This window comes from Schistocerca nitens, chromosome 3 (genome assembly GCF_023898315.1).
Source record: "Schistocerca nitens isolate TAMUIC-IGC-003100 chromosome 3, iqSchNite1.1, whole genome shotgun sequence".
NCBI lineage: Eukaryota > Metazoa > Arthropoda > Insecta > Orthoptera > Acrididae > Schistocerca > Schistocerca nitens.
In genome coordinates this window covers 777,045,137-777,057,152 of record NC_064616.1, presented here as the reverse complement: position 1 = coordinate 777,057,152, position 12,016 = coordinate 777,045,137, and the positions used below count along the sequence as shown (strand labels likewise).

General features: G+C 42.9%; 1 protein-coding gene across 1 annotated transcript in view; it reads left to right on the top strand.

Moving 5' to 3' along the window:
* Positions 1-12,016, top strand: part of LOC126248783 (SET and MYND domain-containing protein 4-like) — a 146,495-nt gene that overhangs the window by 28,978 nt on the left and 105,501 nt on the right. The gene's annotated exons all lie outside the window — the stretch shown is intronic.

Genomic DNA, 12,016 nt, shown 5'->3' with positions numbered 1-12,016 from the left:
ATTAAACGTAACTAACCTAATGACAGCACACACATCCATGCCCGAGGCAGGATTCGAACCTGCGACCATAGCAAAAAATGGTTCAAATGGGTCTGAGCACTATGGGACTTAACTTCTGAGGTCATCACTCCCCTAGAACTTAGAACTACTTAAACCTAACTAACCTAAGGACATCACACACATCCATGCCCGAGGCAGGATTCGAACCTGCGACCGTAGCTGTCGAGCGGTTCCAGACTGTAGCGCCTAGAACCGCTTGGCCACTCCGGCCGGCTCGACCGTAGCAGCAGCACAGTTCCGGAGTGAAGCGCCTAGAACCGCTCGGCCACAGCGACCGGCCATACTGCATTAATTTGCTGTGTAAATGTGGAGAATAAGATGTTCTGACAAATATGTGCATAATGAAGAAGATTGAAAATCGTCGTAAATCAATAAATAAAATAGATACAGATACGTAGCTTTCAGGGATGATTGCTGCAGTGCAATTATATCATCTAAGATACCGTTTGTTGAAATAGCATGAAGTGATTAAAAGTTATTAATTCAGAGGTTCATTATGTAACTGTTAATTCACCGTGAAATATTAGCTTCTGCAGTTTTAAAGACTTTATTATGTCTTTGGATGTGCCTCATTTTTCGGAGATCGCAGATGTATGCAGATTTGCGCTAACATCTGACTGTGAGCTATTGTCGAATTTCAAAGAGCTGTAACTTAGCCGTCTTTAAGATTTTCTTACACTTCGCCATTTGCTGCAGCATCCCCTGCACAAAGGACCTGCGAGTAACAGCCGTCCAAATTCCCAGCTTCGAGATTTTCTCCAAATCCGGTCCGTTGCTAATGAACGTTGCTCGCCCGGTGCGGCAGTAGCGGCCCGCGCCTAGGCGTCGTGATGATGCTGGTGATACTTGGTTTGTGGGGCGCTTAACTACGTGGTTATCAGCGCCCGTAGAAGTTCCCAATCTTTCCACTGTGCAGCCTCACCACTTTTCCCGAATGATGACGAAATGAGGAGGACAAAACAGACACCCAGTCAGGTATCGAACCCGGGACCCAGTGATCCAGAGGCTGTAAGGCTAGCTAATAGAGCACGGCCGCATCATGCTTTCGGGCCTGGGGCTACAGAACTGCGCAAACAAATTCACCTTACCTTGTACGAATTCTAGGCGGACGACTAGCTCGCCTACATACGTGTAACATTACAATATTCTACTACTGTTTTCGAAAAGTTTATTTCCTCCCTATTTGTGTGCTTAAAATTCCCCAGTAGTACCACAACATTTGATTTTGGAATTTTTAATATTTCGTCTTTAATAGTTCCCAGAACACTTCTACGTTAGTCGGATTTCTCTTATTGTCAACATTAATTGGAGCATTACAATTAACAAAGGTATATTGAAGCGCCAAAGAATCTGGTCCAGCCATGTGTATTCAAATACAGAGATATGTAAACAGGCAAAATACGGCGCTGCGGTCAGTAACACCTATATATGGAAACAAGTGTCTGGCGCGGTTATTAGATCGGTTACTGCTACTACAAACGCAGATTATCAAGACCCCGCCCCCCATGAACCATGGACCTTCCCGTTGGCGGGGAGGCTTGCGTGCCTCAGCGATACAGATAGCCGTACCGTAGGTACAACCACAACGGAGGGGTATCTGTTGAGAGGCCAGACAAACGTGTGGTTCCTGAAGAGGGGCAGCAGCCTTTTCAGTAGTTGCCAGGGCAACAGTCTGGATGATTGACTGATCTGGCCTTGTAACAATAACCAAAACGGCCTTGCTGTGCTGGTACTGCGAACGGCTGAAAGCAAGGGGAAACTACGGCCGTAATTTTTCCCGAGGGCATGCAGCTTTACTGTATGATTAAATGATGATGGCGTCCTCTTGGGTAAAATATTCCGGAGGTAAAATAGTCCCCCATTCGAATCTCCGGGCGGGGACTACTCAAGAGGATGTCGTTATCAGGAGCAAGAAAACTGGCGTTCTACGGATCGGAGCGTGGAATGTCAGGTCCCTTAATCGGGCAGGTAGGTTAGAAAATTTGAAAAGGGAAATGGATAGGTTAAAGTTAGATATAGTGGGAATTAGTGAAGTTCGGTGGCAGGAGGAACAAGACTTCTGGTCAGGTGACTACAGGGTTATAAACACAAAGTCAAATAGGGGTAATGCAGGAGTAGGTTTAATAATGAATAGGAAAATAGGAACGCGGCTAAGCTACTACAAACAGCTTAGTGAACGCATTATTGTGGCCAAGATAGATACGAAGCCCACACCTACTTCAGTAGTACAAGTTTATATGCCAACTAGCTCTGCAGATGACGAAGAAATTGAAGAAATGTATGATGAAATAAAAGAAATTATTCAGATAGTGAAGGGAGACGAAAATTTAATAGTCATGGGTGACTGGAATTCGAGTGTAGGAAAAGGGAGAGAAGAAAACGTAGTAGGTGAATATGGATTGGGGCTAAGAAATGAAAGAGGAAGCCGCCTGGTAGAATTTTGCACAGAGCACAACTTAATCATAGCTAACACTTGGTTTAAGAATCATGATAGAAGGTTGTATACATGGAAGAACCCTGGAGATACTAAAAGGTATCAGATAGATTATATAATGGTAAGACAGAGATTTAGGAACCAGGTTTTAAATTGTAAGACATTTCCAGGGGCAGATGTGGACTCTGACCAAAATCTATTGGTTATGACCTGTAGATTAAAACTGAAGAAACTGCAAAAAGGTGGGAATTTAAGGAGATGGGACCTGGATAAACTGAAAGAACCACAGGTTGTACAGAGTTTCAGGGAGAGCATAAGGGAACAATTGACAGGAATGGGGGAAAGAAATAAAGTAGAAGAAGAATGGGTAGCTTTGAGGGATGAAGTAGTGAAGGCAGCAGAGGATCAAGTAGGTAAAAAGACGAGGGCTAGTAGAAATCCTTGGGTAACAGAAGAAATATTGAATTTAATTGATGAAAGGAGAAAATATAAAAATGCAGTAAATGAAGCAGGCAAAAAGGAATACAAACGTCTCAAAAGTGAGATTGACAGGAAGTGCAAAATGGCTAAGCAGGGATGGCTAGAGGACAAATGTAAGGATGTAGAGGCTTATCTCACTAGGGGTAAGATAGATACTGCCTACAGGAAAATTAAAGAGATCTTTGGAGATAAGAGAACCACTTGTATGAACATCAAGAGCTCAGATGGAAACCCATTTCTAAGCAAAGAAGGGAAAGCAGAAAGGTGGAAGGAGTATATAGAGGGTCTATACAAGGGCGATGTACATGAGAACAATATTATGGAAATGGAAGAGGATGTAGATGAAGATGAAATGGGAGATACGATACTGCGTGAAGAGTTTGACAGAGCACTGAAAGACCTGAGTCGAAACAAGGCCCCAGGAGTAGACAACATTCCATTGGAACTACTGACGGCCTTGGGAGAGCCAGTCCTGACAAAACTCTACCATCTGGTGAGCAAGATGTATGAAACAGGCGAAATACCCTCAGACTTCAAGAAGAATCTAATAATTCCAATCCCAAAGAAAGCAGGTGTTGACAGATGTGAGAATTACCGAACAATCAGTATAATAAGCCACAGCTGCAAAATACTAACACGAATTCTTTACAGACGAATGGAAAAACTAGTAGAAGCCGACCTCGGGGAAGATATGTTTGGATTCCGTAGAAATACTGGAACACGTGAGGCAATACTGACCTTACGACTTATCTTAGAAGAAAGATTAAGGAAAGGCAAACCTACGTTTCTAGCATTTGTAGACTTACGGAAAGCTTTTGACAATGTTGACTGGAATACTCTCTTTCAAATTCTAAAGGTGGCAGGGGTAAAATACAGGGAGCGAAAGGCTATTTACAATTTGTACAGAAACCAGATGGCAGTTATAAGAGTCGAGGGACATGAAAGGGAAGTAGTGGTTGGGAAGGGAGTAAGACAGGGTTGTAGCCTCTCCCCGATGTTATTCACTCTGTATATTGAGCAAGCAGTAAAGGAAACAAAAGAAAAATTCGGAGTAGGTATTAAAATCCATGGAGAAGAAATAAAAACTTTGAGGTTCGCCGATGACATTGTAATTCTGTCAGAGACAGCAAAGGACTTGGAAGAGCAGTTGAACGGAATGGATGGTGTCTTGAAGGGAGGATATAAGATGAACATCAACAAAAGCAAAACGAGGATAATGGAATGTAGTCGAATTAAGTCGGGTGATGTTGAGGGTATTAGATTAGGAAATGAGACACTTAAAGTAGTAAAGGAGTTTTGCTATTTGGGGAGCAAAATAACTGATGATGGTCGAAGTAGAGAGGATATAAAATGTAGACTGGCAATGGCAAGGAAATCGTTTCTGAAGAAGAGAAATTTGTTAACATCGAGTATAGATTTAAGTGTCAGGAAGTCTTTTCTGAAAGTATTTGTATGGAGTGTAGCCATGTATGGAAGTGAAATATGGACGATAAATAGTTTGGACAAGAAGAGAATAGAAGCTTTCGAAATGTGGTGCTACAGAAGAATGCTGAAGATTAGATGGGTAGATCACATAACTAATGAGGAGGTACTGAATAGGATTGGGGAGAAGAGGAGTTTGTGGCACAACTTGACCAGAAGAAGGGATCGGTTGGTAGGACATGTTCTGAGGCATCAAGGGATCACCAATTTAGTATTGGAGGGCAGCGTGGAGGGTAAAAATCGTAGGGGGAGACCAAGAGATGCATACACTAAGCAGATTCAGAAGAATGTGGGTTGCAGTAGGTACTGGGAGATGAAGAAGCTTGCACAGGATAGAGTAGCATGGAGAGCTGCATCAAACCAGTCTCAGGACTGAAGACCACAACAACAAGTGTGTTTGAACGTGGTGTTACAGTCGGCGCACGAGCGATGGGACACAGCATCCACGAGGTAGCGATGAAGTGGGGATTTTCCCGTACTACCATTTCACGAGTGCACCGTGAACATCAGGAGTCCGGTAAAACATCAAATCTACGGCACCCCTGCCGCCGGAAAAAAGATCCTGCAAGAAAGGGACCAACGACGATTGGAGAGAATCATTCAACGTGACAGAAGTGAAGCCCTTCCGCAAATTGCTGTAGATTTCAGTACTGGGCCATCAACAAGTGTCAGCGTGCGAACCATCCAACGAAGCATCAAGGCGAACGCGTGTACTCTTGATGACTGCACGACCAAAGCTTTACGCCTCGCCTGGGCTCGTCAACACCGACATCATTGGACTGTTGATGACTGGAAACATGTTGCCTGGTCGGACGAGTCTCGTTCCAAATTGTATCGAACGGATGGACGTGTATGGGTATGGAGACAACCTCATGAATCCATAGACCCTCCATGGCATCAGGGGACTGTTGAATCCGTTAGAGGCTCTGTAATGGTGTGGGGCGTGTGCCGTTGGAGTGATATGGGACCCCTGATTCGTCTAAATACGACTCTGACTGGTGACACGTACGTAAGCATTCTATCTGATCACCTGCATCCATTCATATACATTGTGCATTCCGAAGGACTTGCGCAATTCCAGCAGGACAGTGCGACACCGCATACATCCAGAATTTCTACAGAGTGGCTCCAGGAACACTTCTGAGTTTAAACAATTCCGCTGGCCACCAAACTCCCCAGACATGAACATTATTGAGCATATCTGGGATGCCTTGGAATGTGCTGCTCAGAAGAGATCTCCACCCGCTCGTACTCTTACGGATTTATGGGCAGCCCTGCAGGATTCGTGGTGTCAGTTCCCGGCAGCACTACTTCAGACATTAGTCGAGTCCATGCCACGTCGTGTTGCCGCACTTCTGCGTGCTCGCAGGGCTCTACACGATATTAGGCAGGTGTATACATTTCTTTGACTCTTCAGTGTATACTGTTTACTTATGCGTTTCGCTGTGATAAGTGAGAGTCTTTCTGGTTCAAATGGCTCGGAGCACTATGGGACTCAACTTCTGAGGTCATCAGTCCCCTAGACCTTAGAACTACTTAAACCTAACTTAACCTAAGGACATCAGACACATCCATGTCCGAGGCAGGATTCGAACCTGCGACCGTAGCGGTCGCGCGGTTCCAGACTGTAGCGCCTAGAACCGCTCAGCCACCCACGGCCGGCGAGTCACTCTCAATTGGATTTGAATCCTGTAATGTTAACTTCTAAATTTTTATGAATTTATAAGGCAGTATCAAGTACTAGCATTTCATAATTTTTATTGTTGCTTTACCCTTAAAAATTCTGCGGTGTTTGGTTTCTGTAACATTTTCGTCCTAAAATTTTATTTATTGTACTGTTAAAATTTGTATTTCATGCTTATTTAAGAGTATTTCAAATTCTCTCTGTTTATCAATTATTGGTAACGGAGTTTACCTTCAAGATGCCTGCGAAGAATTTCCTTGTGAACCCTAGGTCCCGATGCATTGCATAAAGCAATGGTGGATTCCTCTTTCGAGTTACCACCTGGGGTTATGCTTACTTTTAGCAGACTTTCCATTCTGCAATTGAAATTGTACATTGTACATGATAGGAAATAAATTCCAAGATAAGACCGGATTGTTAGTTCGAAATGATTATTTTTCATGGTTTTCTCCATTTGGTTCTTCCGTTCTCTCTGCCGTTGGGAGCTAGGATTCATCTTCCACCTTTGAGTCCGTTGACAGGGTTTCACCTGTAACCCTAGGCAGTGTGCTACCATCCGGAGCCAGATGGATCCAGGGATTTTTTTACAAGGTGTTACACTTCCCCCTCGTCCTTCCTCATCACTCACGAGATGAAGCTCCAGTGTTGGGACCAGTAGTGGTCGAGTTCATTATTATTATTATATTAAAACATTTAATATATTTTATTGTTATTATTACATCTGAAGAAGTAGAATGGTTTAAATACCTATGGTTTCTAGTAAACAAGATAAATGATGAGAAATATGAAACAAGTGACGACCAAAACTGCACCCCGGTGTGCCTTATCCACCCAACAAATTACTGAAAGACAAAATTTTTTCTAGGGGAACCAAAATAATGATACATAAAACTATAAAAAATCTGTGTTACTCTACTGGGCAGAAATATAAAGTACAGATAAGTGTACAGACAGAAAGATAAAGGATTTCGAAAATAAAATCCTGTGGAAGATGTCTGAACCAGTTTGTGAGAGAGGAGAATGCCGAAGAAGAAGGACCTGGGAGCTTGAGACTAAATATAATGAACCAGACTGAGATGGGCCAGCCACATCTATCGAAGAAAGGAGAGGTCAAGGCAGAGAGAAGTGTCAGAGAAGAAACATTGAAGAACGAACACCTTTAGGCAAACTGAAAATAATACGGCCATGGATCTTCAGATACTTGTAGGAACAGAAGACTGTCTAGGAGGCTACTTGACGAGGCCCCAGGCTGTGGCTAAGCCATGTCTCCGCAATATCCTTTCTTTCAGGAGTGCTAGTTCTGCAAGGTTCGCAGAAGAGCTTCTGTAAAGTTTGGAAGGTAGGAGACGAGGTACTGGCAGAAGTAAAGCTGTGAGTACCGGGCGTGAGTCGTGCTTCGGTAGCTCAGTTGGTAGAGCACTTGCCCGCGAAAGGCACAGGTCCCGAGTTCGAGTCTCGGTCGGGCACACAGTTTTAATCTGCCAGGAAGTTTCATTCTCCAACTTGTCTATAATAAATGGTTCAAATGGCTCTGAGCACTATGGGACTCAACTGCTGAGGTCATTAGTCCCCTAGAACTTAGAACTAGTTAAACCTAACCTAAGGACATCACAAACATCCATGCCCGAGGCAGGATTCGAACCTGCGACCGTAGCGGTCTTGCGGTTCCAGACTGCAGCGCCTTTAACCGCACGGCCACATCGGCCGGCTCTATAATAAATCGTATACTACTCGCAGACATGTAACACAACATACAACGAGTTGTCGTGAAAGGATCCTAACTGATAGGAACTGGAGATGAGAGTCACGTGTTTGCAATGGCCACCGGTTAGAAGCAAGACAGGAATTGCTGTTATCCGTCCCATCTTACTTAGTAACCGAGAGAACGTTGCGAAGGGATCCCCAACAAATAGCCATTTTGAGTCGTACACATAAAGATACAGGGCTTGAATGGGCTAAACAACATAGAAAGTGGACAGCAGTAGACTGGAGGCATTCACTGTGTTCCGACGAGACACTATTTTGCCTCTTTTCAAATGGTGCTAGGCGTCGAGTGAACCGACGGCCAAATGAAACGTTTATCCTAAAGTGGTGGAAGACATAGTTCATGCCAGAGATGGGTCTGCTATGTATTGGAAGTGTTTTATGTACCGTAATATGAACCCGGATGTTTACATCAACATTCACAATGACCAAGTGTTGCCCTATCTTCTACATCTTTATGATGAGTATGCTGTCTTCCAAGATGCCAGCAACCATGTTTAGGAGGCTGCACGCTTATATTCCTGGTAGAATGAATGGTAAGGCATCTTATCGCATCTAAGCCGGCACGTTAATTTACTCGATCGTAATCCCATAGAATACGTGTGGGACTATTTGAAGCTGCAGGTAAAAAATAACAATCAACATCTCCACAGTTTCGTAGCTCTGAGGATTCTAATCATCCATGAATGGCTTGAGGTGGATATAACATACGTGAATAAACACGTGGACTCTCTTTTTCACCGAAATGAGGCTTTTGTCGAGGTTACACGATATTAGAATGATGTCTCCCAGGGATGAATAATTTGTTGTAAATACTGAAAGAACAGAAATAGCAACTATCAAATATTAACAGTAGTATATCTAGGTTGTTTCTCATCCACTTTGGTTGGTTGGTTGATTTGGGTGAGGGGACCAAACAGCGAGGTCTTCGGTCCCTCATCCACTTTGTTTGCATCTGTAACTTCACTCCTTCAGATCAGTGCCCTACCCATGACGTCATAAGCCACTCCTCCTTATCTATTACATGACCAGTCACGTCCTCCCTCTTATCTCTGACTCCACAAACCAAGATGGCGCAAAGCCACGCCACTTTCCTCCAATCACAGTGCAATACAACACCACGAAACAGCCAATCACAGCTGAGTACTTAACAGATCAATCAGTATACAGCCACCATGTTCAAAAGAATCCGAACAACCTTTAATATCTATCAAAAGCACGAGAAAAATGTTTATGTCAAACACTGTACCTATCAAGTCAACTGATCACACACGACATCAAAAATTACGTAAAGGATGTAATGTGCAGCGTGTCCACATCTAAAATATGTAAGCTTCGTCATCAGCAAAACACACATACACAATTTTTATGCTATGAACTTACGCGTTTAGCATCACTTGTTCGATCACTGTACCATGCTGATGTAAGTCGAATGGACCCTCAAATTATATGTTTTACACATCTAAGTTGTTCTATGATGTTTATCAAGTGCTACAATGTTAATCCAACATCTAAATTGTCTGCGAAATTGTCCATCAAAATTGATATCTAAAACATGATTGTGGACTATCTAATTAACTGCTACAAAACACGTCCGGCTAAAAAGTACATCCTAAGCAGGCAGTTGGTATTTAATTTTTAGGCCTATGTTGTTAATAGTAGGACAAAGATCGTCTAAACTGAACACTTTCCCTGTTATTCTCAGTCAGTGAATACGTCGTAGGTAAGAATTTAAAGAATTTTTGTACAGCGTGTTTTTATTAGTTGGTAGTTCAGGATTTGTTATCTATGCAGCACCGAGGTATAGTTCTACTTTCGCCTTGGTCGTATTACACCTGTCTTGATACACAATGCACAATGATGACAATGATAAAATTACATAGAGTGTGACACATTAAGAACTATACAAATGTCGTTTTTCTTTACATTTTCATGAATCGAAAAGCAAGAATAAAAAACACAAGTGAGATGGTAATACTGATGCAACCATTGCCCACCATAGTAGTTGCTAGTGGATGTAAATGTAAATTCGGTGTAGCTGTGACAATTTTAGAATGTAAACATTCCAATAAAATTCTTCAGAGCCTGTGACAATTGCTTTTTAATTTGATCCTGGAGAAAAAGAGGACGCAAAGCGTGAAGCTAAATGAAAGAATGCAATCACTGGGATATGCAGACAACACTGCAGTCACAGTGAGTCAGTGGAAGAGATGGCAGAAACTGTAGGGGACATGGCAAAAAAAAAAAAAAAAATGGTTCAGATGGCTCTGTGCACTATGGGACTTAACATCTGAGGTCATCAGTCCCCTACACTTAGAACTACTTAAACCTAACTAATCTAAGGACATCACACACATCCATGCCCGAGGCAGGATTCGAACCTGCGACCGTAGCGGTCGCGCGGTTCCAGACTGAAGCGCCTAGAACCGCTCGGCCAATCCGGCCGGCGGACTTGGCAAAGATTGCCAGTGAGACTAGACTGCGGATTAATACGGAGGACACCGAAATGATTGAAGGTTCCAGAGAAGATCCAAATAACACCATATTACAGGTAGGAATATAGAACATAAGCTGAGTGGAAAACTAAACAGCTTGCCACATTGTTCAACAAGCATAATAACTTAAAACAGGAAACTAACCAACGTATTGTCAATGGGCCTAAAGTTATTTCAGTGTGAAGCAGATAATTTCATCAAAAAAATTATTAATTCATATCAAATTTAAAGTGTGCAATGGAGTGCTAGTGCCAGGGTTGTTATTTGGGTAGAAACTTTAAGCCAGGGGCGGGCAGGAATTCTGCACGTGTGCGGTGCACATGCACGTGTGCAGTTAACAGGTGTTCTGCGTGCACACAGGGGCAAGCTGGCCACCCGCTTCTCTCCCCTCTCCACCATACCGTCTCTCCGCTTCTTCCTCTGTATGCGTTTTGTTTCCTGGCCTGCTTTATTGAATGAAGGAATAAGGGTAGTAGGAATGCTTGAAAGTAATCATCGTTTGAAAGAGTACCTATTACCTACGATACGTTTTATTTAATTATCACAGGTGGAGTTTACAATACGTTTAATGTCTGGAACAAAATTTCTACATACAGACAAATGCAAACAGTTACGCAAATTTTCATTACTGATGTTTGCTCTTAACCGAGACTTATTAATTTTCATAACAGACAACAATCTCTCACAAACGTATGTCGAACCAAACATTGACATTATCTTCGCGGCTTCACGATGGAGACGAGGAAACTTGCTGTGGAAAGTCGTGATAAAAATCTATCACACGTCTTGCCAAAAGGAATCTGTCTCTCAGACGAGAATTACGCTGTAGACCTATTAATTCCATTTGCAAACTGGGATGAATATCATCTACAGAAACAGCAGATTGTCTCGAGAACTATTCAAAACCTTGGGATAAGTAAGATATATCCCCAAATCGCTTGAGAAATTCCTCTTTTATTGCACTAAGAATGGCAACATACTGAAATTTATTATAATGGCGCTCAATATTAAACTTCCGCTGACCAGCGAGAATACTGTCACATATTATACATTTCCAATTTTCACGTTTTTGCACAGATAAAATGATTCTCCCATTCCTTTTTAAAAGATAGCAAATCTCCAATTCTCCGTTTCCTTGGTTCACTCTGCATTTTCCGGTTACTGAAATTCACTACGTAGTGGTCGCTTCGCTTCAACGTCCGCAGCTTAGCCTGGAACTACACTGCGGCAAGCTGCCGGCTGTCGCCACTGCTCCGTTCGACGATTGCACGCGAGCAGCACACGTGCAGCGCTGTGTGCTCATGAGCCGCGTGCAACGTTTGCCCACCCCTGCCTTAAGCACTACAAAGAAAGATGAAGAGAACCTGTTGATCTTGAATCATGAGAAAAATCTTTGGAGCAGTCAGCGAATATAATATCTGGAGACATAAAAAGAACCAAGAACTACACGACCTGATGAAACAACAAAACATCATACAGAAGATGAAAGCGCAAAGAATAAACCTGGGAGGGCACTTTCCCAGGAATCCAGACACCTGCCGTGTTAAGGCTGTGTATACTGAAATCCTGATGGTATTCGTCCAACCGAACACCAAGGAAGCGATGGGAGGATGAACT